The following is a 22,331-nucleotide window of genomic DNA, read 5'->3' on the forward strand; positions in this document are numbered from 1 at the left end:
GTAAAACAAGAGTTTCAAATGTGTTCTTACTCCTGTAACTTTCTACAAATCAATTAACTAAGTTTAGGTTCATCAATATCATAATAAAGGTATGAATTTGAAGACATACATTCATTGGGAAATGCTTTCTCACTCACTGTTAAGGAAGAATGTGACTTACCTTCATGAAAAAAACCCTGATGCTACAAATGCATCTGCCTCCCATGCTCTGTTTGGCTGCATGAACATGGATCTCTGCCTCTATTTCTCCATCTGCCTCCCACCTATGCCTGTTCAATGCAAAGGATCCTTTTTTCAGTGTGTAGGACTAAAGAGGGAAGAGTTTAATAAGGCTTTGATCTTGTCTGTAAACTCTAGGCACAACTGCAAAATATAACTCTTACAGATATTCAATTAGGGAGGCTAGAATCAGTCTTTTAAAACAATTTGTAAGACTTTTCTCCTCCTCAAAGGGCTTCCCAACACAAAACCTTCTGAAGCATGAAGTCTCAGAGCAGGGATAATTCAGAGAGGCAGTTCCCCTATTTTTGGTGGGTACCACCACTGGTATCATAATAACTAATAGGCTACTCCCTGGAGAAGAAGAAAACACTTGGGTGTCCAAGCATCATTCATACCGCATTGTAAGACGGCTTGCATACCACTGGTAGTGCACACACTACTAGACCTCCTCTAGAGGATATTCTTTCCCTTCCCTTTGTTATCAGATGCCTTACTGTTATCCTCCTGTACTGTAAGAAAGATCTCACAAGTGTTTAACTTCTGGATAGTCATGTTATTTGGGTTGCCAAGGGTTCAGACGCAATAGGATAAGCCTGTTTCAATTTCAGTGGAAGTAATTTTCTCAATATGCGAACATTTAATATCTTGTAACAATTGATTCAAATATCAGACTGCACTGACTCCTTGCCACAGCAGGATTAGCAGTATTTTAACTGAACCTGGGACTGGCAAAGCTACTGTTCCAACCCTCCCGCACCACAGTCCTGTATGGCTGCTGGCAGTAATTCCACCCATGTATTATACACCATATTAGGGGCCTCGAGATCAGCTTACCTCCTTCTATAATGAAGATACTCTGCCGCCTTCTACTGAAATCAAAGCTCTTCTCATTTAAGTCAAAACATTAAACAGTTTGCGTAAGCAAACACTGTGACAAAACTGTGGATATAACCTAACCAGAATATGACAAAGCATTTAAATGACTTTTTCAAAGTCTCTGAAAGTAAAAGTGTCCACATAATTTTATTTTACATCCACTACCTCACTTTTTATAATCTCTTATGAAAAAGTCTTATTGACTTAATCTGTTAAATATTTACATCAATCTAAGTATGTGAACCAGTACTGTACAAGAATGAACTTCATATACGTAGTTAGAATCTCTGGCAATTCAGACCGGGGGGGCGGGGGGGGGGGGGCGGGCAGGGCAGGAAAGAAAGAAAGAAAAAGAAAATACAGAGCCTGAGGTCTGAAGGGATAATTTAAGTACATTAAATTTATTTCTGTTTCAAGAGACACAACATAAAACTTCTTTCAATGGTCTTTGTTTTCTCTGCCAAGCACTTCTCTGACTATGTTCCAAACTCGAAATTACCTCCCAGGAGAGTATCTCAGGTTGGAGCTTTCTTTCATTGTTTCTGGGTTTGCTCCCAATATTATAGATTATTGGTTCCAGATGTGAACTGGGAATGGTAAAAAGCCTTACAACTACTATATTTTCAGGTTTTTGGTCCCTTCAGTTCCTACAGAATCTCCTAAAGGAGTCAATTTACTTTTCATATACAGACTGTCTCTTGGGGAATTCTCCTCTCAAGGATGTACCATAAAACTTACAGACCTCTTTCTCTCCTGAAATGCATGTTTGTGGACACTTCTTACTGCCCCAGTTTGGTGAAATCACCAAATATTTATGTGATACTTCAGAGGCTTTGACTATCTTTAGAAAACAAAGAAACAAAAGAACCTGACCAGGGCCCTTCTTTTTTAATGAAAAGAGCTATTACAATACTGATACATACTTACTTTCTCTCTCTCTCTCTTCCCCCCCCCCCCCCCAAACACCATATTACATGTGCAAGTAACTGGCACATGTATACGATTTTTAAGAACCAGAAATGCCATTCGTTTACCTGGTTAAATTTAACCTACTAATTTTTATTCCATCCTTCTATCTTAGCTCTATTTTACTCATGACCACAGTGAATGCAAAAATTTAGTTGCAGTGAAGTACAGCTGAGCATTGTATATACATATGTGTGTATATATACAAGCAATCTGGGCATGAGTAAAACAAGGCAAAACAAGTCACTGAACAATGACTGCAGTCATATCTATTTTCACATGGTTCTGTGGAAGCTAATGCCAGCTGAGTATTATTCTGCTGGGGACAAATGGGTAGTGATGTCCTGTAACCACTGACACACATACGTAATTTAACACTAAAACATTCACAACTGTTTTAGCAGATCAGACCTTAGGTTTTTGCAGCATTAAGTCCTAAAGAAACACACATGCAGACTAGATAGCGACACACATGGAAGACAATTTATGCTTCTGACTCACTCACTCTACATATAAATTTACTGAATGCAAGGGTACTTTTAATTGCTGAGACAATGGATATACGTTCTCATCAGACAATCAGAAAACCAACACAACAGTCTGTAACTCAATCTATACTTCACCATAGTAGGAAAACATTGTCTTTCGACTCTACTGGCTGATATAAAAGGTTTTATCAGGCAATCTTACCTTTCAAAGAGAAAATTAATGTTAAATACATTAATGTTTTTTACTGCTGCCACAGGCTTATTTTATTACCAAATGTGGCTTTGGACTTTATGCCTCTGGCCATCTGTTTTTTGCAAAATTTAAAATGCATTACACATTTTCAACAACATGAGAAACTATTAAAGAAGCGAACAAAGAACTCTGTGTAACAGGGAAGCTGCTCTTGCACAGACAGGGAAGACAGAACAGGCATAGGGGTGTCCCCTGGTTCACAGAGGTGTGCGAAATGGGTACTCTCATGATATGAGAAATACCAGAAAATTCAAAGGAACTCAAGGCCAGAGAAACAGGGTGTTACTAAAAACAAAAAGAGAAAGACTGGCTGGAGCTAGCTGCAGGAAGTAGAAAACTGTAAAGTTTCCAGCAGTAAGAGAAAACTTGGAGACCAGGAGAGGCACAATGCTCCAGGGCAGCTGGAAAAGAAAAAGGATAACTCCTGTTTTAAATTAAACCCTTCTTTTATGTTGAAAACAAAATTGGAAGAGAAATTAAGACACTTGTCCCAGCTGCTCATCCATGGTTGGTACCTCCTTGGTTAAGCAGGGAAACAGGGAACGCAAACTCTAGCACAAAGGAGTGTACCTGCTGCACAGCAGTCAAAACTACTCCCCAAAAGGAACCTACAGCAGCACTGAGAAAGACTGTAAAAAAGCCTAAAACTAATGGCATGGAGCACTTCTATAAGAACTAGTAAGTGCTTTAATAAGAAGAAAGCAAAACCATATTTTTATCCAAAAGCCACTGATTTAAGCAGCACCTATGCGTATAAGCCACTGACACAGAGAACTGGTTATTTCTGTACACAAACTTCAGTGATGTCCAGGTCACATCCAAGAGTGAAGCTGTGATGCCACAGAAGTCAGTGGAAGCTTTAAAGGTAAAAGCCAGGACCTCTCACACGTAGACAGCCCAACAAACCAGACAATGTCTGGTTTTAAGTCACTTCTGTATGCCAGCCTCCAGAAAAACCCTGTCAAGTGAGAAATAACAGATTCTAACACAAAAGTAAGAGTCTCAAGATAGAAGTTACAAAGTCCAAACACAGATGTAAAAGGCGATTAAATTCTTATGTATACCTACACAATCATTACAATATCATACATTTTCATGATACACATTAAAAAGCTGTTTAGAAAAATATTTACATTCTAATAACACACATAGATAAGAAAAGGATTCATTGTAAGTAGTAATTATTTTAGAATCACATCTGTCTCAGGAAAACTAGTATTTTTGAAATATTGAATGGAACTTAGCACAGGGAATTATAAATAATTGTTGTTTATTAAAGGGGGATGACCTTTTATAAACACTCTACACAAAGTGAAGATAAGGGCACAAGAGGGGAATTCACGTGGCTACAACAAAACAGGTCAAGTCTACGTTGTAACTTTTTCAAAAGCTTCCCCCTCAAAATGTTTTGTGTATTAAACTTTGACCTGCAGAATAAAAATCTACCTACTTAAGTGAAAGCTATGTGCAACACTTAAAACTGGCATGTGTAGTTGCATTCTTTTTACTTGTACATATCATCAGGTTTAAAAAACAAAAAAACATTGTTTGAAAAACTATCCCAGCAAGGGCTTACCCTGAACATGCGCTACACATAAGCACATATTTTTAGACTTAGAATATAAAATAAACCAGCTGAAAGAAACCTATCAATTCTTTCAAGCTTTGCCTCAGGTACTAAAATCCTTAAAATTTAACACGGTTGTGACTTTTAACATATGGTGACTTTATTTTTCAAATTCTATTTATCTTGTACCTGTTCAAATTCTTCAACATTACCACCTGCTAGAACTACCAGAAACATGTTATTGCATGCTTTGTCTGGAACAGAATCACTAAATAAAGGCAGTAATACCCAACACTGACAGCAGAGAGTAACAGCAGCAACAAGAAAGTGAAGGTCTCTTGTATTTGCTGTGGATTGAAGGACTACACACAAATGGTAACTGTGACTGAGCTGACTAGCTTGTGAAGGTACCATAACTTCATTGTATCTGCCAATATTAGCACCACAGAGGCAGGGTGCATACTCCTATAGTGCCTCTTTATTATAAAACTCTAAAATGCTGTAATCTCTAATTAAGGAGAAAACACACACATTCAGGGAATGCAAGTACAAAAAAAAATGAGTCTTTCCTTCCAGATGAGGACACTGAGGAATACAGAGGTTAAATAAGTAATGAAGTTGGTCAAAACGAGAGCTAGAAGGGTAACCAGCTTCCCCCTCCCCAGGTACACGGCCATCATTCTCCAGTGTCTTCCATTCTCCAGAGCCCCCTTTAAAACCAGACACTTTTGTGGCAGGTACTGAACGTGTGTGTATGAAAAGGAGCCGCTAATAAAACTGTAAGCGTATTTAAAAATATTTTTTGTCTATACATGAAGATATAGGGAATGTAACAAGAAACCTGTAAGTTCAGCATTTTTTACAATAGTAATAATAATCAGGAAAAACCTTCCATGCTTCTTTTGTATGACCTCCTGAAGCACATTACAATTAACTGTAGCCTCTGGATCAAACTGCTTTAGGAACTACTACTACTACAAGACAGTAGGTAGGAAAGTGAAAGAATGAAAGAAATGCTTTTATTTATGCAAAATTCTGTCTACAGGATCCATTTTGTTATAAATCTAATCAGATTGAAATAGCACTTACAAGTAATTTATAATAATGGCTCAGATTCATTTCCTGAGAGAAATGAACTAAGAAATAAGCAGCGTGCATCACAACACAGACAATAAACATGGATAAAAACAGATAGTCATATCAGCATCTAAATACTAAAGTGATGGCATTTTAGTTATTTACAACAAACACAGTATTGAAAGTGGACTGCTATTCTTCATATTTCTTCTAGTAGCCCGATTAGCAGTGCCCACACTTCTCAAGCAGTCTTTTCATATTTCACTCACACAGGAGTAATATTTCTCTGGGGTATCTTGAGGCTTGAGTACATCAGCTGTACACCCATTAAAGTATGCTACAGAGTATCAGTGCAAACTGAACAAGGCAATCAGTAAGGACAATCAGCTCCATTTCACTTCCAAGTCTGCTTTCATTACCCCAGTTAGAATTCGCTCTGGGCGCTTTTCAAAGCCTTGCCGGGAACATGCATTTATACCGCGGGTTTTATCCTCACTGTCTACCACGTAGTACAACAGCCAACATACTGTACAGACATACTTCGGATCACCAGAGTTAGTGGTTGGACAGCTTACTTTTCATTGGGGAGTGCAAATGATGCTGAAAGTGCGCCTTTTTTTTTTGTTTAAAAACAATTCTTTTTGTTTTGTTTTCTTCCTCTATTCACTCCCCAAATGAATCTTTGTTTAAAAGTTTCACACTAATGAGAGATGGCTGGCTGCCTGTTCTCCTTCCCGGGGGACATCCACGCTTCTTGAAGCTGAGCGTGAGGAAGGGAAAGTCAGTGCTAGAGAATGTTAGGAAGAAAAAAAAAAATTTAAAACAATTGAACACTAGGGATTCCTATTGCTCGAATATCTTTCTCTGAGGTACTGCCTCATGGTAGACCATTCCCCCCTTAAAACTGTTTCACGTTACTCACTCACAACACACCCATTTATCTGTTTTTGCTTTTTGGAAAATGCATTTTTTGGGAAAGCTGTTTTTTGTGAGGATATTGGTATGACATACAGCTTGCCAACTGATACTATCTGTAGCATTTGAATTTGTAGCTATTCCCACTATCAGAAATGCCCCCTTTTAAGTCATAAATATTTTCAAAAGCCTTCACTGGAAAAGAATAACCCAAAGTTATCCAAATAACCTCAGACAGGCATTTGGAATTACTGAAAGTCTGTCCTCTTCCTGAAAAAAACCTGTCATGGTATTTCACTGTCTGCACCACAAAATACTCTTTTAAAGGCAGTAGCCCTGTTTTTCTGCTAGTGACTCAGTGAACGCATCCTCTCTCTTGCCAGACTAGTTAGAAAATTTATAAAAGGGTCTCCTTTTGTTTTCTGAAGTAAACAGGCATTTTATGACTATCACACCCATCTCCTATAGCCTCTGCAGGGCAGAAGGGAACAGGTCTCCACTGGCCCATTACCACTGCCAGACTTTTTCCCCATACGCATACTTCACAGCTAGGCATCAGTGGAAGAAGCTCTCCTACAGAGCCATGTACTCTCATTCATGGTAATGGTATTAACCCAGTGTCATCCTCCTCACCTTAAGCTTTTTTTGTTTGTTTGTTTGGTCAGTTGGTTTTTTACCCACATCTTGTCTTTACTGGAATGCCAGGGGGAAAAAAAAAAAAAAAAAGTTTTCAACAATAAAGTTTCTTTTCATTTAGCCGACATCAGTATGCACAAGAGTAGGGATTCTCAAGCCTGCATTTTGCATCTACAGTCATTTTGGTGGGCTGAAGAACACAAAGCAGTGTTAATTTTATAGCAGCTTCCCTTACCACATAACAAGAGTTCACCTGTTCTAATGCCCAAATTTAGCAGAAAGCTGAAAACAAGTATTTTGCCTGTCTATCTTCCAAATGCAATCTAGTTGTTTTCCTTCCCACTGCATTGGAAAGGCAGTTTAACAGCAGACTGGTAAGAGAGTCATTTGGAAAACATGTCAACTTAGTTTTACTCAGAAATACAAATGTCGTATCTTAAACTAAAGAGACCACAAAATGGATACACATTTTCGAAGGATCTTCTAGCTATACCAGCTTCCTGCTACAGAAACAGAATCCAGTTGCATATTTCTCTGAGTTGCAGCAATAGCGTTATATGGACTAACATTTTCATGCCTTTATTCGCAAGGATTAAGGATAGAGAATTAAATCAATAAAAGCAAGAGCTTCCCTTCAGTCAACTTAAGCCTAGGCTACGTGAAAAAACAAGCCCATCTTACTGCGTTCCAAGTCTGTGCTACTACAGACATTTACATGCATGCTTTTAAAAATCACAAATCATCTCCGTAGCAAACAACTGAACTCAAGAATTCAATTATCACCGAGTACACTGAGGAGAGTATTGGCACCATCATTTGTGGAATAAACAACTTGTTAGTGTGACATCCCTCTAAAACATGGAAAGACTCCACACAACACAGAATTTTGCCTTTAACTGGAGAGCGATTTCTTCAATTCGATGCTGCTTAAGAGATAAGCGAACTGACTGTCCATCAGTTCCTAACTACTACACATCATCTGTTCAAACTGCTGCCATCATTTCTTTATTAGGTTTCGGAATACTCGGAATGTTACTTCCATAATAAACTGACAGAGTACAGTGGGCAATTAGTGAACTAGGCACTAATGGCAATCAGATTACTGAAAAACAAATAACTGAATTAAATCCATAATTGGCAGATGAATACAGGTGCTTCTCCTGCTATATCTCAGCAACAATGAAAAGAGGTAAAAAAAACCAAACAAAATGTAGAAAAAAAAATATTAGATTTCCAGGAAAAATAAATTTCAACTTTCAGATGATGGCAGCAAACCATGGTCCTTCAAACAGTCTTCCACTTCAGTGAGAAATTTCAGTCAACAGTTCCTTTACTCCCATGTCTTTACAAGGAGCTTCTATATATGCATTTCACAACAATGGATTATGTATTTAGGACAGGTCCTCAAAATGTAGACAGCTAGATGTCTTAGTAACTATCTTTACAACCAATCAGTCTCCTCCACTTTTGACCAGGATCTGTGGCTACACGATCATTATAATCACAGTTGTGAGAAGAATATGTAAGCTTCAGCTTTTGGTGCAGTTTCCAAGCTTATTCAACAAGTGTACAGACATGAATATGAAATAATTCTCCATATAAGAACTCCATTCATTTCTCCTCTGTTCTTTGCAGAACCCAGTAACATAGCAAACTGCATCCAATGTAACTCATTAGGAGCTACGCTAGGTGTTGGGATCTCCTGCTCGCACCACAGTCAGCGGTCCCTCTGAGAGGTCAGAGAGGCAACATGTAAAAAGTCTCTGACAACAAACAAACTGTCAAAGGCATTTAATTTTATGTCATTTCCATTATGCTTTATTTTCTAAGCAACTGACAAACATGAAATTTATTGAAAATATTACTAATCCAAGAAAAAAGTAATCTACATAAACAGACAGAGAGTTCAGGACACAACATTTTCCAGGAGCATCAGACGTGCACACAATTCTATGGAGCTATTGAATGTGAATGGAGGCCCCAAAGGGACCCAGGTACACTGACATAAGCTGCATACATGAAGAAGTTCAAAAGCACAAGGTCTTCTAGATTCCACCACAAAGCCTTTTGTTTCACAGATGCGATCAAAGCTGTTTTGGCACTCCCTCCTTAAGAGATACCAAAACAAAGGCCAAAAGATCTGGAAATTGGTATATTTTGAATGATGATAGTATGCTTTATAAAACATGTTTTATTATAAACTGACTGTCCAAATAGCTACACAATTACATTATTTTTAAAAGTGCACTATTATGTGATGAATAAATCAAAGTTTTCAGCCATTTCAAACATGGGCAAGGAACTGATGTAGCCAAAGGCAACAAACAAAAGCTGGGAAATGTGAGCAAATGATGAAAAACCAAGAAAAGTCAGAAGGGTCAGTTTAACAAAGGGAAGTTCACACAAGGGGCACCAGTTACAAAAGCGAAGGCCCAGTATGAAGAATGAATGGTCAGATGATGTAAGGAGCAGAACAGAGACAATTGATGCATGCGTGGAAACCACCAGGAAAGAGGCAGAGACATAAATGCTACAGACTGCTTGAAATATATACAACAAGAAACAAAACAAGAAAAGAGTTTATATTAGGACTGCAGTGAATTCCTCTAATATTTAACTTCCTGCACTTTCAGCAACCTTTAAGTCAGGGCTACGGACTGGTTTTAAGGAAGATCCCTTGTTTGTATGTTACACCTAAGGATGCAGTAAGTCTCCTAACTTCAGTGCGCTTTACTTCACACACTCTGCTATTGCCAGAAGAATATAACATTAGCTCCCCACCACGTTGTTTATTTTCTCTGCTGAAGTTGTAAGGCTACTTGAAATTATCTCCATTCTCCAATTTTACAATGCTTAATAACAACAGCACCTCAAGTTACTGGCCCCAAAATAAACCATCAGAGGTCAAAAATGGAGGCTCTGAATTCCTTTTATTAGAGTCATCTGTCTGGCAGTGACTAGACATTGAAACTGCTTGTACATGCAGCTGATGTTCTGAGGAGCACTGGTATGTTACACCATCATCTGCCAGCCTCATTCCAACTACCGAGTATAGGTAATAAATGATACATTCCAGGGGAACATTTAACTATGCATCAGAAGTATTTGGGTCACTTATGCTCCTCCTTTGTTATGATCTCGAGTCAATGCAAATCTAGCAAGCACACTCCCATGACACAGAATTCGCTCGTAATACACAAATGAATTGCTCAGTCTGCTGTGATTTTTTTAGGCAAGTCAAAGAACCAGGTATTACTGCAGTTGCTCTCAAAGTACTGAAGTAATCAGAACTGATTTCATTTTTCTACATATAGAAATTGTGCTGTTTAATCAATAAAATGTTTTGTTAAGAAGTGCCAATATTCTACTGTCTTGTTTTCTGACACACTCTTATACTGATACAGTTTTATTACAGATGGCTTTGAAGTGCCTGACAACGTTAATAAAGACGTGACACAAGTGTATATTATTAAACACAAACAGGAATAGGTGCCAACAGAATCTACATTTTGACTTTCATTGCCTGGACATTGAACATAACTGTAATGTAGAAAAGAGCAGCAATTCTTTGAACATACAGCTCTCTAAGAAATTATCTGTAGAGGAGAAGTTATAATTAGCCTTTGTGAGTACAAATTATGTTCTCTGTTCTCCTTCCTGAAAAAAACCCTGAGGAGTAACAAACACATCAAAGAAATATGTGGGCTTTGAAAGAGGTAGGTCCTTGCCACATCTTCCTCCCGCATTGCGGAAATGATCATGACGAAAGAACAAGTGGACAGGGTGTTTGCAGAAACCACAGCCCCACGCTACGGCTAACCACCGGTAGCATAACCACAGGCAGCCAATATGCTGCATCAAGATTTGTGTTTCAATCTGCTCTCTTCTACCAATCCTTCTCCATTAATACAAAGCCCTTTACAGACAGGTGTGAATTTATGTAGTCACAGGGCACATTATGCTATTTCAGTAAATACCTGACTAATTTATGAGGTTACTGGCACACTGAGACAAGAGCTATTAAGACAGAAACCAATTCATTCGCATAGAAGAACTGGCTACATGCTACAGAGACCACGATCTTGCATGCCTCCCCAGGACTCACCCACCGGCTTCATGCACTGACAGCAAGCCAGGCTAAGCACCACCATCCTAGTGCATGCTTCCGTGTAGCTGCCCTCAGACCTCGGCAACAATTTAGTTATCTACCTTCCTGTTCTGCCAGGTAGGTGGCAGAGAGGAGCAATTCAGCAACAGCAAAATTCAGAAGTCGTAGATCATTTACAATTCCTATAACCTCAGATTTGAGGAGATCCAGTGTGATTGCAGTGGAGTACTCACTTTGTCCTGATCCTCCATGCAAAGACACATTGCATGTAAAAGGATTTTTTTTATTATTATTATTTTTAAATCAGAAAATAAGTGATACTGAAAAGAGGCCATACATCTATACATTTTCTCTGGGTGATCCAAAACTCCAATTACTTCATCTTCAGGGAGTATCTCCTGAAAGTCCTCCTTTCCTTTGCTGTCCTTCTAATTCTGATGCCCCATAACCTGATTTCCCATTACAAGCAGTACTACTGCTGCTAATCCTCCATTACGCCCCTTACCCCACCACTCCTTTATCTCAGCCTCTGATTTTGAGATGATTACTTCAAGAAGCGGGTCATTCAAGGACTTCTTTCAAATGCTGTCATTTTCATCAGTACACAGATTAAACAAAAGTTACATTATCCATCAGTAATAATTCATTGTCTTCAGTATCTAACAGGATTCTTACGCTGCTTGCCACAGTTCTTGTCACTAGAGACCACTCCATTGAGCTGCTCAGATGCAGAACAGATTGCTATACTGTAGTGGAAAAGCATATTGAGATACGTAAAGCTGGTAAATGGAATACATTTTCCAATTTAGTTAACTTGTTTTCTATGAATTAAAGCTTCCCCAGACATTATACCTGAATCAAAAATGGTTTTATTATCATTTTCTTCATGGTAGTATGTGTTACGAAATACAGCACTTTAAGATGCCCTAAGTTACTCATTATGCTTTCCTTTTAGATCTATGTTCACAATTTTCCTTTTTTTTTGTTGGTAGAAGAAAGGTCTGAATTTCTCTTAAAGGAACAAAAACAAAAGCATGAAAGTCAGACCTCCTCATTTCAGATTCCATGGTTTATAAAGTACATAAATTAAAGCCATCAGACATTTCCTGGGCTTACATTAAAATCTGTAGTGAGCCTTTAGAGTGGACCAATTTATTTGATGTGTTTCTCCTAAAGCTTTTATGACACCATAAACATTTCTGACTCTGTGACAAATACTTTATAATACATTAAGCAAGCTCAAAGGATTCTAAATGTTATGCCAATGGCAATGTATTTAGAAATGGAATAGTCACTTGAAAATGGAAAACCCCTAAAGTTTAGTTTGAACCACCGCAATTTACTATTTATTTTTGTGCAACTGAAGGCAAAACATTTCAAATTAAGTTCGATGGCACAAACACCCAAAAAAGCACAAAGTGGGCATATTCTCCAGAAGCATATCATGCTATACCTATTTTACATGAGAGCATCAACACCAAAGTCTGCTCTCCAGTAAAATTTCCCATTGAATTCAATATTAATTAGCGTGGAGCATTTAACTGTACAACAATTTAATTGTATTTATAACATGCTTCTAATCACCGCAGTTTATCTGCATTAGCTTCATTCAAGCAAAAAGCCTTGCCATCCCTTTTTACTCAGGAACAAATTGTGATAACTTTCTTCACAGTAAATAAAGCATTACACCATGAGAAGCTCTGCAAGTCACCAAAACCAAGATGCATGCACTCCCTGTGAAGAAAAGCACGGCAATCTGAGTCTCATATTTAATGATATAATAAAAATTTACAAAATGTTTTCTGTATTGAAGGCACAGGGAGACTTCAACTCATGAGGCAATAAAAATACAAATACTGCAACAGGATTAATTAATGACAAAATTATTAGCTGTTCAGGCATGCTTTTGATGACAGAATTCAATTCCTAGAATATAAAACTAGCTCTGATGATTTTATGAATCCAGTAAAAATCACTGCTGTGTAGCCATAAAAACTGGGATGAAACAGAAGCCTGAAAGTAGTCGATTCATATATATTTGATTTTTATGTTTTAGCATAGATTTCAAACAGAAGACAAAAACTTTGAGAAATAAAAAACCCAGAGTATTTAACAGTGGGGGAAGGCACATGGAGGTTTTTGTTTGGTTTGTTGTGTTGTTTTTTTTTTATTGCTGACTATTTTTTAACACTGTCCTGCTGACTATTTAAGCTTTCCTTTGACTCAAAAGCTTCAAGGCATCCAACTTAGGAAAAAAGGCAGCTTTATCGGTTGGAAGATGTTACTAAGCTGCTATAATTTTAACACGGATGCTGTATAAACAGCTCATAAATAAATCATTGTATTGCGTAAGACTAAATGAGAAACTTACTAGAAAGCATTAAATTACAAGAATACTTTTCATAGGACTTTGCTTTCTCATGGTACTCTGGTTAACTGTGACTCTTGGCCTGAAAAGATCAAGAGCAGACATCTGATTTGGAGACAGAAGCATAAAAGCGTCCCAGTTTCTCTGCGAACAACATTTTCTTTCACTTATAAAAATGCACTTCTCACCTTACATACTTCAACATATGCTATGTGAACATGTCTGCCCTGAGAACAGTCTTACATGGTTACTGCCTCCATATATTGCCAGTGACTAGAAAATACTCTAACCCCCCTGCTACAGAAAGTCATTGGATAGCCAAATCATAAATTTCAAATTCCCAGCTGTCACTGCCTAACTATGCCTCCTGCATTTCAGCTAAGTCATGCTGCATGACATTATCACTCTCTCACACTTCATAGCTTCAACATTAACAGAAAAACCTGTGGGCTGTCTAGTATTTAGTATTTTTCACCACATTTATTACAGTAGCAATCACTTCATCTAAATATCCCTTACAAACTCACTCCTGTAAAATATGTCATTTTGTTTACTCCTTGTTTCTCTGTATTTCTCCCCATATTTAGTCTGCTTCTTCCTCTCAGTAACAGGGAATTTATGTGTAAGAGGGGGAAAAGAAAAAAAAAAAAGACTTATAACATTCTTGTATACCAGCTTATTACTTATTTAGGAATCTGGAATGATCTAAAATGGTTTAAAGATCTCACCGTATGATTAAAAATCGATACATTTGAATGAAAGGAGACCTTTTCCACAACTCCTTTTTCCAAAGAACCATAAAGAAGGGTACTGACGACAGATTACCTGAAAGCCTGGAAGCCACAACAGTGAAAAAGGATGCAGTAGTAAATATTGGCAACATTATTAACAGGTAGAAGAGGGCAATTGCGGTAGGATATTATGGAAGTGTTTCCTCAGGGCTTTTTCCCTAAAGCTGACACAGAGCTCCGGTACTCTTCCCCTGGAATTAATGCAATTCGTAACTTTGGATTGCATATGCCATGCATTAAGTTTTAATATAGATTATTTATGTATTCTTATAAATTAAGATAAACTAAGGAAAAACATAAGAGACCTCTATATAGGGAACACTCTTACATAGGGTCATTGGCAATGCATCATCAAGTTTACCAACTGTAAAATAACCATATGAGATCATGTGGAGTCTAAAACTGGAGTTACTTCAAACATCTAAGAAAAAGATGAGCAGTTGAGCTCTTAAGTCCTGTAACTAAGTGGTTCAGACCTTCACTGACAAATGGGGACTTGCTTGGCAAGAACCTACTGCAGATGTTACTGATCAAAAAATGAGTCTTAATTAAAACAGAAAGTATTGTAGTTTTATAGTGTAATGTCTTTTTTATTTTTCTAATAAATTGCGTGTGCACGCACACTGGCATACTCACGAAAACCATAGTGGCTGTTGTTATGATTTGGGTTTAAGTCTCCTTCTTAAACAAGGACCCAAGAAAAAACATATCCTTGTGCACAAACAGTAACCAGTATATATACCTGAATTTATAGGCATGTTTAATATAGTGAAAAAAAAAACAAAACCCCACAAACCCACCACACACCAGGACCAGACATGAGTCATTCCTTGCACTTGTTCTGAAGGTATTTCCTTGCTAGAAGGGTTTATCATTAAGTTATTATGTAAAAATGAAGTATTTGTAATAGTTATAAACAAACATGTAAATTTATTCACATCTACATGAAAGTCACCTTTACACGTATGAAGCGGAAAAATTAGAAAACAAAACAAAAACCAGTAATTAGTCAGGGAGCCTTATCATCCCGGAGTGACCCGTGTAAGACTGGAATAGGTCTCATTTGATGGCTGTCAAAAACCAGATGCGTGACCTCACATGGTTTGCATACTTTATCTGCAATTCAATTTACCCAGCCTCAAAATGGGGAAAATCCTACTTACCTGAATTGCAGTTTGCCATCAAAACAGAACGCGCCCTAGAAATGCATGTTACCATACAGATACAAAGATGTTCATACACAGTACCTTCAAGTCTTCAGAATCAAATGCTCTCCACTGGAATGTACAGAGTCTTTGACATGTATTACTTGTTTGCTGAACGTTTCAATCTTCTAGAAGAAAAAGTGACCCATTTGCTTGACTTACTACCTGCTGAGAACATTAATACAGAACTTCAAATCTAATAAATGAATGAGTAGGGGACAAATGGATTTTGCAAGTTTATTGCACTGTAGTTACATTACTTCTCAACTGGCCAATCTTTAATGATATTTTTGAAAATAGATTACTTAACACAAATATCATTTCCTTTAAATAATCATGTAAGTTACAAATTCTCTTTACAACTGAGCAAATAAATTGAGCTGGGAGCACTCACTGGATCAAGGCACTAATTTGCAAGTAGTCCCTATAAACAAGGATTTGCCAATCTGCCAAAATCGTTTTCCTACTCTGAAATGAATGCCACCAAAATTGATAATACCACTCAATGCAAGTTACAGATCCTGTATGTTACAAGCAGAGGGGCATATCATCAGCTGGTGTAAATCTATACTGTTCTTAAAACCAATGGAACTACATCAATTTACAGCTGCTGAAAATTTGTCCCTGTGTCTGTCTTTAGCACCGATAAAACCATTGAACCAAACCCTGGATGCACTTCCAAATTTAAAGCTCCCATTGACAGCAGTGAGAGCGATGTCTACAGGAGGAAAGGCAGACTATAAGTAAGCCATCCTAGAATTAGTGCACTTTTCCCCCCCCATTCATTCCAAGTTTAAAGTTAGTTGTTAAAACCATAACCTGGGAGGAAGCCAAGAGCACAGCGGATTTTAAAACTTCTTTAGGTTTCTTTTATGTATTCCCAGAAATTCTGTTTAATCACAGTGATTTATCAGGCCAAGTCCAGTTTACTGTAACCATGCAAATAACCCCAGTAAAACCCACAGGAAAAGCAGCACCACCAGGAAAACATGATTTGGCCCACAGTTTTACTCCAGCAGGATGAAGTTTCAAAGTGACTGTTGCACTGTTCTTGTCTCTCTCTGAGATTTATCATTACACCTGCATTAAAAAATCTCATTATGTTTTCCCTATCATCCTTCTACATTCCTTATGTAATTTTTCCTCCAAGGATACGATGCAGTGCAACACTCGCCTGAGCAACCCTCACTTGCACACTTAGCCCTAGGGCAGTCAAAAGGACTAGCATATAGCAGAAAAATAATTGCCTGAAAAAGGATTTTGCAGGAGAGGTACTCAGCCATTTCTTAGACCACCATCCTGTAAAACTGTAGGCAATAGAGAGGAAATACAGTTGTTTTATAGGAGGTATCTTTAATCAAGGCGAGTTTCTCTATATGATTCTGAGTGCATGGACTGTTGCAAATAGCTAATAAATGCATTTCTGACTACAGATATGTGAACTAAACAAGGCAGTTTTTCAAAAGTATCTACACGTATCTTGCATAACAGCATACACTGCAGTTATCTATAGGTATTTTCCTTTACACATATATCACGAGGTTTACAGCTGCTTGCATTCTGCGAGCATTACATGCAACAATGATTTTTAATATCAACTGAATTAACTTTTAACTGCAAGGAATAAAAACTCAAAACTCCTGCTTCAGGAGGCTACCATTAAGAACATAAATAATTAATCATTAAAACTGGTTAGCACAAGAAAAAAATAAGTATTTTTAAGACATTCCTTAGCACTATTCCATTGTAAGACATTTCAACATTAAAAAAATAATTAAATTGAATATTCTTCTTCAACTTAAGCATATCCAAATACAATCATATTTATCAACAGCACAAAATCATTTCCTATCTACAGTTTGTTTCATTCAACTTTTTAATTTTTTTTTTTTTAAATCATCTTAGACACCACAAAACAGTGTGATTTAAAACCAGCTAATCGATCACCTTTCTGCACAGCTGCATTTTCTTTCATTAATCTAATAAAAATATTTGAGGGATTTCCATTTTTACCTTTGTATTTTTGCTTTTCCAGTATCCATAACCAATCATCGCTCTGCTCTTCCATTATGCTTCGTATATTGCAGAGTGAGAAGCATCTTCATTAAATAGTATTAAAAATAGAACACACCCGATCTCCCCACCGGAGCATGCTCTGACAGTGCTGATACCACAGCTCTCAAGGTAACCATGCCCAGCTGGGAACTGAGAAGCAAAGTCAGTGCGAGATTAGCAATCTGCAAGCCTAATTGTGCACACAAACTTGCCTCGATCCGTGACGATGACTGCTAAAACAAAAATCAGCGTGCAGTTAAATTATGCGACTGAAAAGTTGCAGGTCAGTTTACAGTATTTTTTTTTCCCCTCCCCATCACCCTCAGCTTCAATTGCTTTGTACTTGCCTAAAATTTACATATGCCATTTAGAAGAATGCACACCGGGCATGCATCTAGCTCAGCGCAATGGTAGAGAAGTCAAACAGGTGATCAACAAACACTTGTGCTGCTCTTTAATGCCTTTGTTTCCCCTCTCGGCACATTTACAGCAATGTCGCACGACAGCGGGATGAATTTAAGCAAAACCGCACACACCTGGAAGCGTAAAGACGGGAGGGAGAGCGGAGGCGCAAAGACACACCTAGCACGGAAAAATGCACCCGAAATTCGAGTGTGTTCCCCCCGCTGGCTGAAACGGTAAATGAATGCAAAAAAATAACAACAATTAAACAAGACTGCGCAATGGCTGCACTGGATGAGCACGTCTTGGTTAGATCTACAAGCGATATCGCTGAAACGCACGCACAAGTAAGCAGAATTACACTAAGCGAAGTAACATTAACTATTTTTTATGAAAACAGACTGCTAGGATACCTAACAATATGACTGTAACTCCTGGACTGCGATCCTCCTTCATTGCATGCAAAAAAAAAAAGACATGCTAAGGAAGCATCAAGTAACTCTGTTACCCTCAAATCGCCCCCCTTAAGAACAATGCCAGTCAAACAAGCCCAGGCTTTCCCTCCAGCAAAGCACGGCTTTTTAAAGCGTATCCCTCGATGTTGTTCACAAATCAGCGAGTAAAAGTTGGGGGTTTTTTACAGTTTGATACATTTTAGCTAAAACGACCGTTGGGAGGAGGGCGATCTCCTCCCGCAGCTTCCCCGCCGTTGGCGATCGCCTCCCCAGCCTCAGCCCGGTTCCCGGACACCGGCTCCGAGGCGAGAGCACCGCCGTCACCCGCAGACCGAGCTCCGGCCGCCTCACCTCGCCTCCGCGTCCGAGCCCGACCCACCGCCGCCCCTCCGCGCTCAGAGCCGGGGTAGGCGGCGAGGCTCCCCCCAGAAGCGCCGGTGGTAATCCCCGGCTGGCGGCGGAAACTTTGCGAAGGCGCCGCCGCCGCCCTCCGCGGGGGCAGGCGGCCCCACGGACCACGCCGAGAACCGCGGCAAGCCCTCAACGCCGTACCTGGCTTTCACCAGCTCTGCCCTGCCGCTCCGAGATCCCGTGCGAGGCTCCGGCTTCAGCACCGATATCATCCTGCCCCACTAGACCATGAATGATACCCTTTTTTCCTTTTTTTTTTTTTCCCTCCCCCGCTGGTAAATACCACATCTTAGAGTCGGAATCCTGCAGTTGCTATAAATAATTGCACATCGCATGTAATAAACACAAGCTCCATGCACAGCTCCTATTTCCCTCTCCCTCCGCTTCACATGCTCAAGCTGCCCTGACCTCAAAAATTAAAAGATCACGGGGAGGGGTGGGGGGGATGGGGGCGAATGACTCCCACGAAATGACAGAAGACACATGCTGGAAGGAAAAAAAGAAAATAAAAAAAGAAAAAAATCGCAACAACAACGAACACCACGACACACAAATGTCTACAGACTCCGCTTCGGCTTTCTGGGGTTTTGGTTTTGGGGGTTTTTTTTCCATTTTTTTTTTTACCTTGCCTGAAAACGGGATCTGCCCCCAGCGTCTTGGTGGCTTGGGTTATTTTTTTGTTTGTTTGGTATTTTTGGTTGGCTGGTTTGTTTATTTTGCTGCAGATATGCTGCTGTTACAGTACAGTGCCTGTCTTCCTGAAAGACATGGTCTCTTCCTCCGCCTCCGCCTCCTCCGCGGGAGGAGATCCGCCGCGGCGCGGTGGTGGCCGGGCGCGGTGGCCGCGGCGGCGCCGCCCGACCCGCCGGCCGCCTCCCGCCTCGGGCCGCCTCGCCTCGCCTCGCCTCGCCCCGCTCCTCTCGCGTCGCCCTGGTCCGCCGCCGGGCTGCCGTCGCCTGCCCTGCCTCTGGCGCTGCCTGTGCTCTCCCTGGGTCTCTCTCGGCGCCTGACTGGATCTCCTCTCGCTCGCTCCTCTCTCTCTGCCTGTCCTCTGTCCTTTATCTGCCGCGCTCCCCGGCTGTACTGTCTGTCTGTGAGTCTCTCCCTCTCCCTTTCTCTCTCTCCCCGCCCACGCAGCGTGGTGCGCCTCGGACCGGAGACAGCGGCGCGTTTCGTGTCGCTCCTCGCCGGCTCCGCGCTCGCTGCGCTCAGCGCCGCCGCTCCGGCTCGTGCTGACTCGGCCGCGCCAACGGCCGCCTCACAGGAGCCGTTGGCTCCGCCGCCATTGCGCGCGCCCAACGCCCCCCCTTACCCCACCCCACACAGACACACGCCGCCCGCTGGCTGCGCGGCCGGGCCGGGGCGCGGAGCTGCCCGGCCGGCCTCTGCGCCTGGCTGTGCGTGGGGTGGCTATGTCTGTCTGTCCGTCCGTGTGGGTGGCTTCCCGCACGCCGGCCCCTCCAGTCATACTGCTTCCCCCCCCGCCCCAGCCCTCCCCGTCAGCCCATCCCCAGCCAGGAGCAGAGACAAAGCACCCGAGCAGCGCTAAAAAGGAGAAAGCTCGTTAATCTCCTCCGGTTCCTTGTTATTTGCGTCCACCCACTCACCATCGCCCCCACCCCCCCAAAAAAAAGAGGGTAGAAAATGGGCCCTTGACTCCAGAGGACAGCTTTAGGGAAGGTCTGGGGAGGGTGGTTTTAATTATTATTTTTGCTGGTGAAACCTGACGGCATCCACACCGATGAGCCGAGCTGCTGAAAGGGGTAAAAAAAAAGACTGCAGCAGATTTTGGGTGGTAGCAGATGAGCCACTTAAAATGGAGCACATGATCCCCTTCCCCCTCCCCTCCCCCTTCCCAGCATGTCACCATCTAGGATCTGGCTTGATGATATTTCTCCAGGAGCCTCGCTGCACACCATCAAGGCAGAAGGAAACAGACATTTCACCAGAACATGCATTTCCAATACATAAAACCCCTGCTATCCATTTAAAAACGGAGCCTCGTTTTACCCAATTGAATACATCCAGGCATTCATTCTGCACCCAGCCGAGAAAAGGGCATTTACCTCTTTGCTAGGTGGCTATTAATATGCAGTAAAATTATAGCTGTACAACGCCAAATGTAATTGCCATAGATCATTTAGAGCAGATCCAGCAATTCAGCTGCTGGAAATGCATGCTCTGTGAATAACCATGCATCTGGTACAATGCCCTCTACTACAATAACCTGAAAGGAGACAGAAGCGTCTGGTACTAGCTGCAATTAGTAACCCTATAGATGAAAAATAAACAGTCCATAAGTACCAAGCAGCAAGGTCCTGTGAAATATAGTGATCATTTCTGTCTACAGCGATACAAATAACCCAACTCCCACAGACAGACAATTCTTATTTAAAATATGCAGTTAAAAATGCATTCCTTTCATTATGTACTTTCAGAAAGTCCTTGTTACAAAAGACAGTTTGCCACAATTAATGAACATAGAACAACTCGTGTACCAGTCAAACATGGACAAATATACAGAAGGCTGGGGGGGAAACATTTGCTTTAGTAGGTATTATCCTGGCACCCCTGGAATCCCTCTTTCCCCTCAGAAGCAAACACCTGCTTTTACCACGGACCGCTGACTGGAATCAGACTGGAAGAATACAGGGAGCAATGAACCACATCAGGGTGTGCATTAGCAGGCTCCTGGTGCACGCCTCAAGTGATCAGAGGCATTCAGTCAGGCACACCAAAACCTGTTCTGCTAATGCACCTCCTGATGTGGCTTACTCCTAGGACGGTCATGCGTGGCTCCATCTACTTTTAATTTCATTACTTAACATATCCCCATACTGTGTGCCACAAGTTGCATCTGAAAGCAAAAAGACTGGCAGAAAAGCTATAAATGGCACTACACTGAAGCGTGCTACAGCTGGCGACAGGGGAAGGACCGGTTCTTTGCTTTTGAAATGTTTCTTTCAGCCATCTCCACTGTGGACCAAAGTTCATTTTCCAAAATGGCTATCGAAACTATTTTGAACACGCACTGAAGTGCCACGGATCTCACTTGGCTGCTGCACATTACCCCTTCCCTCCCAAGCAGGCTACCCAGCGAAGGGAGAGACTGCAGGCTGCATCAGAACATTAAAGCAGGGCTCACTCATGCCTTCACTAGACCGCTCGCAACTCACCTGCCTGAGTAGGAAAGGGGGTGAGGGGAGTGAATGTTTCAAAACCTTACTCCAGTCACTAGACGCAATGAACATGTAAAACAGCCACGTGTCCACAGCTTGCCTCCCACCGTTGGGATACTGGAGTGTCTTCAAAGGGGGAAGCGTCAAAGCTATACGTCAGATCTGTAAGTAGATAAAAATTCATCCAAGCCGTCGTCCTAGCAGTTCACTCCACTCTCTCCCGTGTGGCAGCATGTGCTTGGGGCAAGTTACCAAATGCTAAAAGATGCCAGCTACAGCAACAACAAAGGAAATACTCAGAAAAAAATCCCAGCATCACCCCAGTATCATGCAAGCTAGTATTTCAGCTCAGAATGG

General features: G+C 40.7%; 1 protein-coding gene across 16 annotated transcripts in view; it reads right to left on the reverse strand.

Annotated features, from left to right (window-relative positions):
* ARPP21 (cAMP regulated phosphoprotein 21) overlaps positions 1-22,109 on the reverse strand; it is a 144,607-nt gene extending 122,498 nt beyond the window's left edge. For 8 of the 16 annotated variants that reach the window (XM_072853698.1, XM_072853707.1, XM_072853706.1 and 5 more), the window contains exon 1: positions 19,420-20,206. The gene's annotated coding sequence lies outside the window, so the exon portion shown is untranslated. Of the gene's footprint in view, positions 1-15,514; positions 17,179-17,485; positions 17,758-18,735; positions 18,914-18,936; positions 19,375-19,419; positions 20,207-21,971 lie in introns of those variants that run through there. The other 8 variants (XM_072853712.1, XM_072853710.1, XM_072853714.1 and 5 more) reach the window with 6 other exon arrangements.
* Between the last annotated feature and the right edge of the window lie 222 nt (positions 22,110-22,331).

Source organism: Ciconia boyciana, chromosome 2 (assembly GCF_034638445.1).
Source record: "Ciconia boyciana chromosome 2, ASM3463844v1, whole genome shotgun sequence".
NCBI classification, from domain to species: Eukaryota; Metazoa; Chordata; class Aves; order Ciconiiformes; family Ciconiidae; genus Ciconia; species Ciconia boyciana.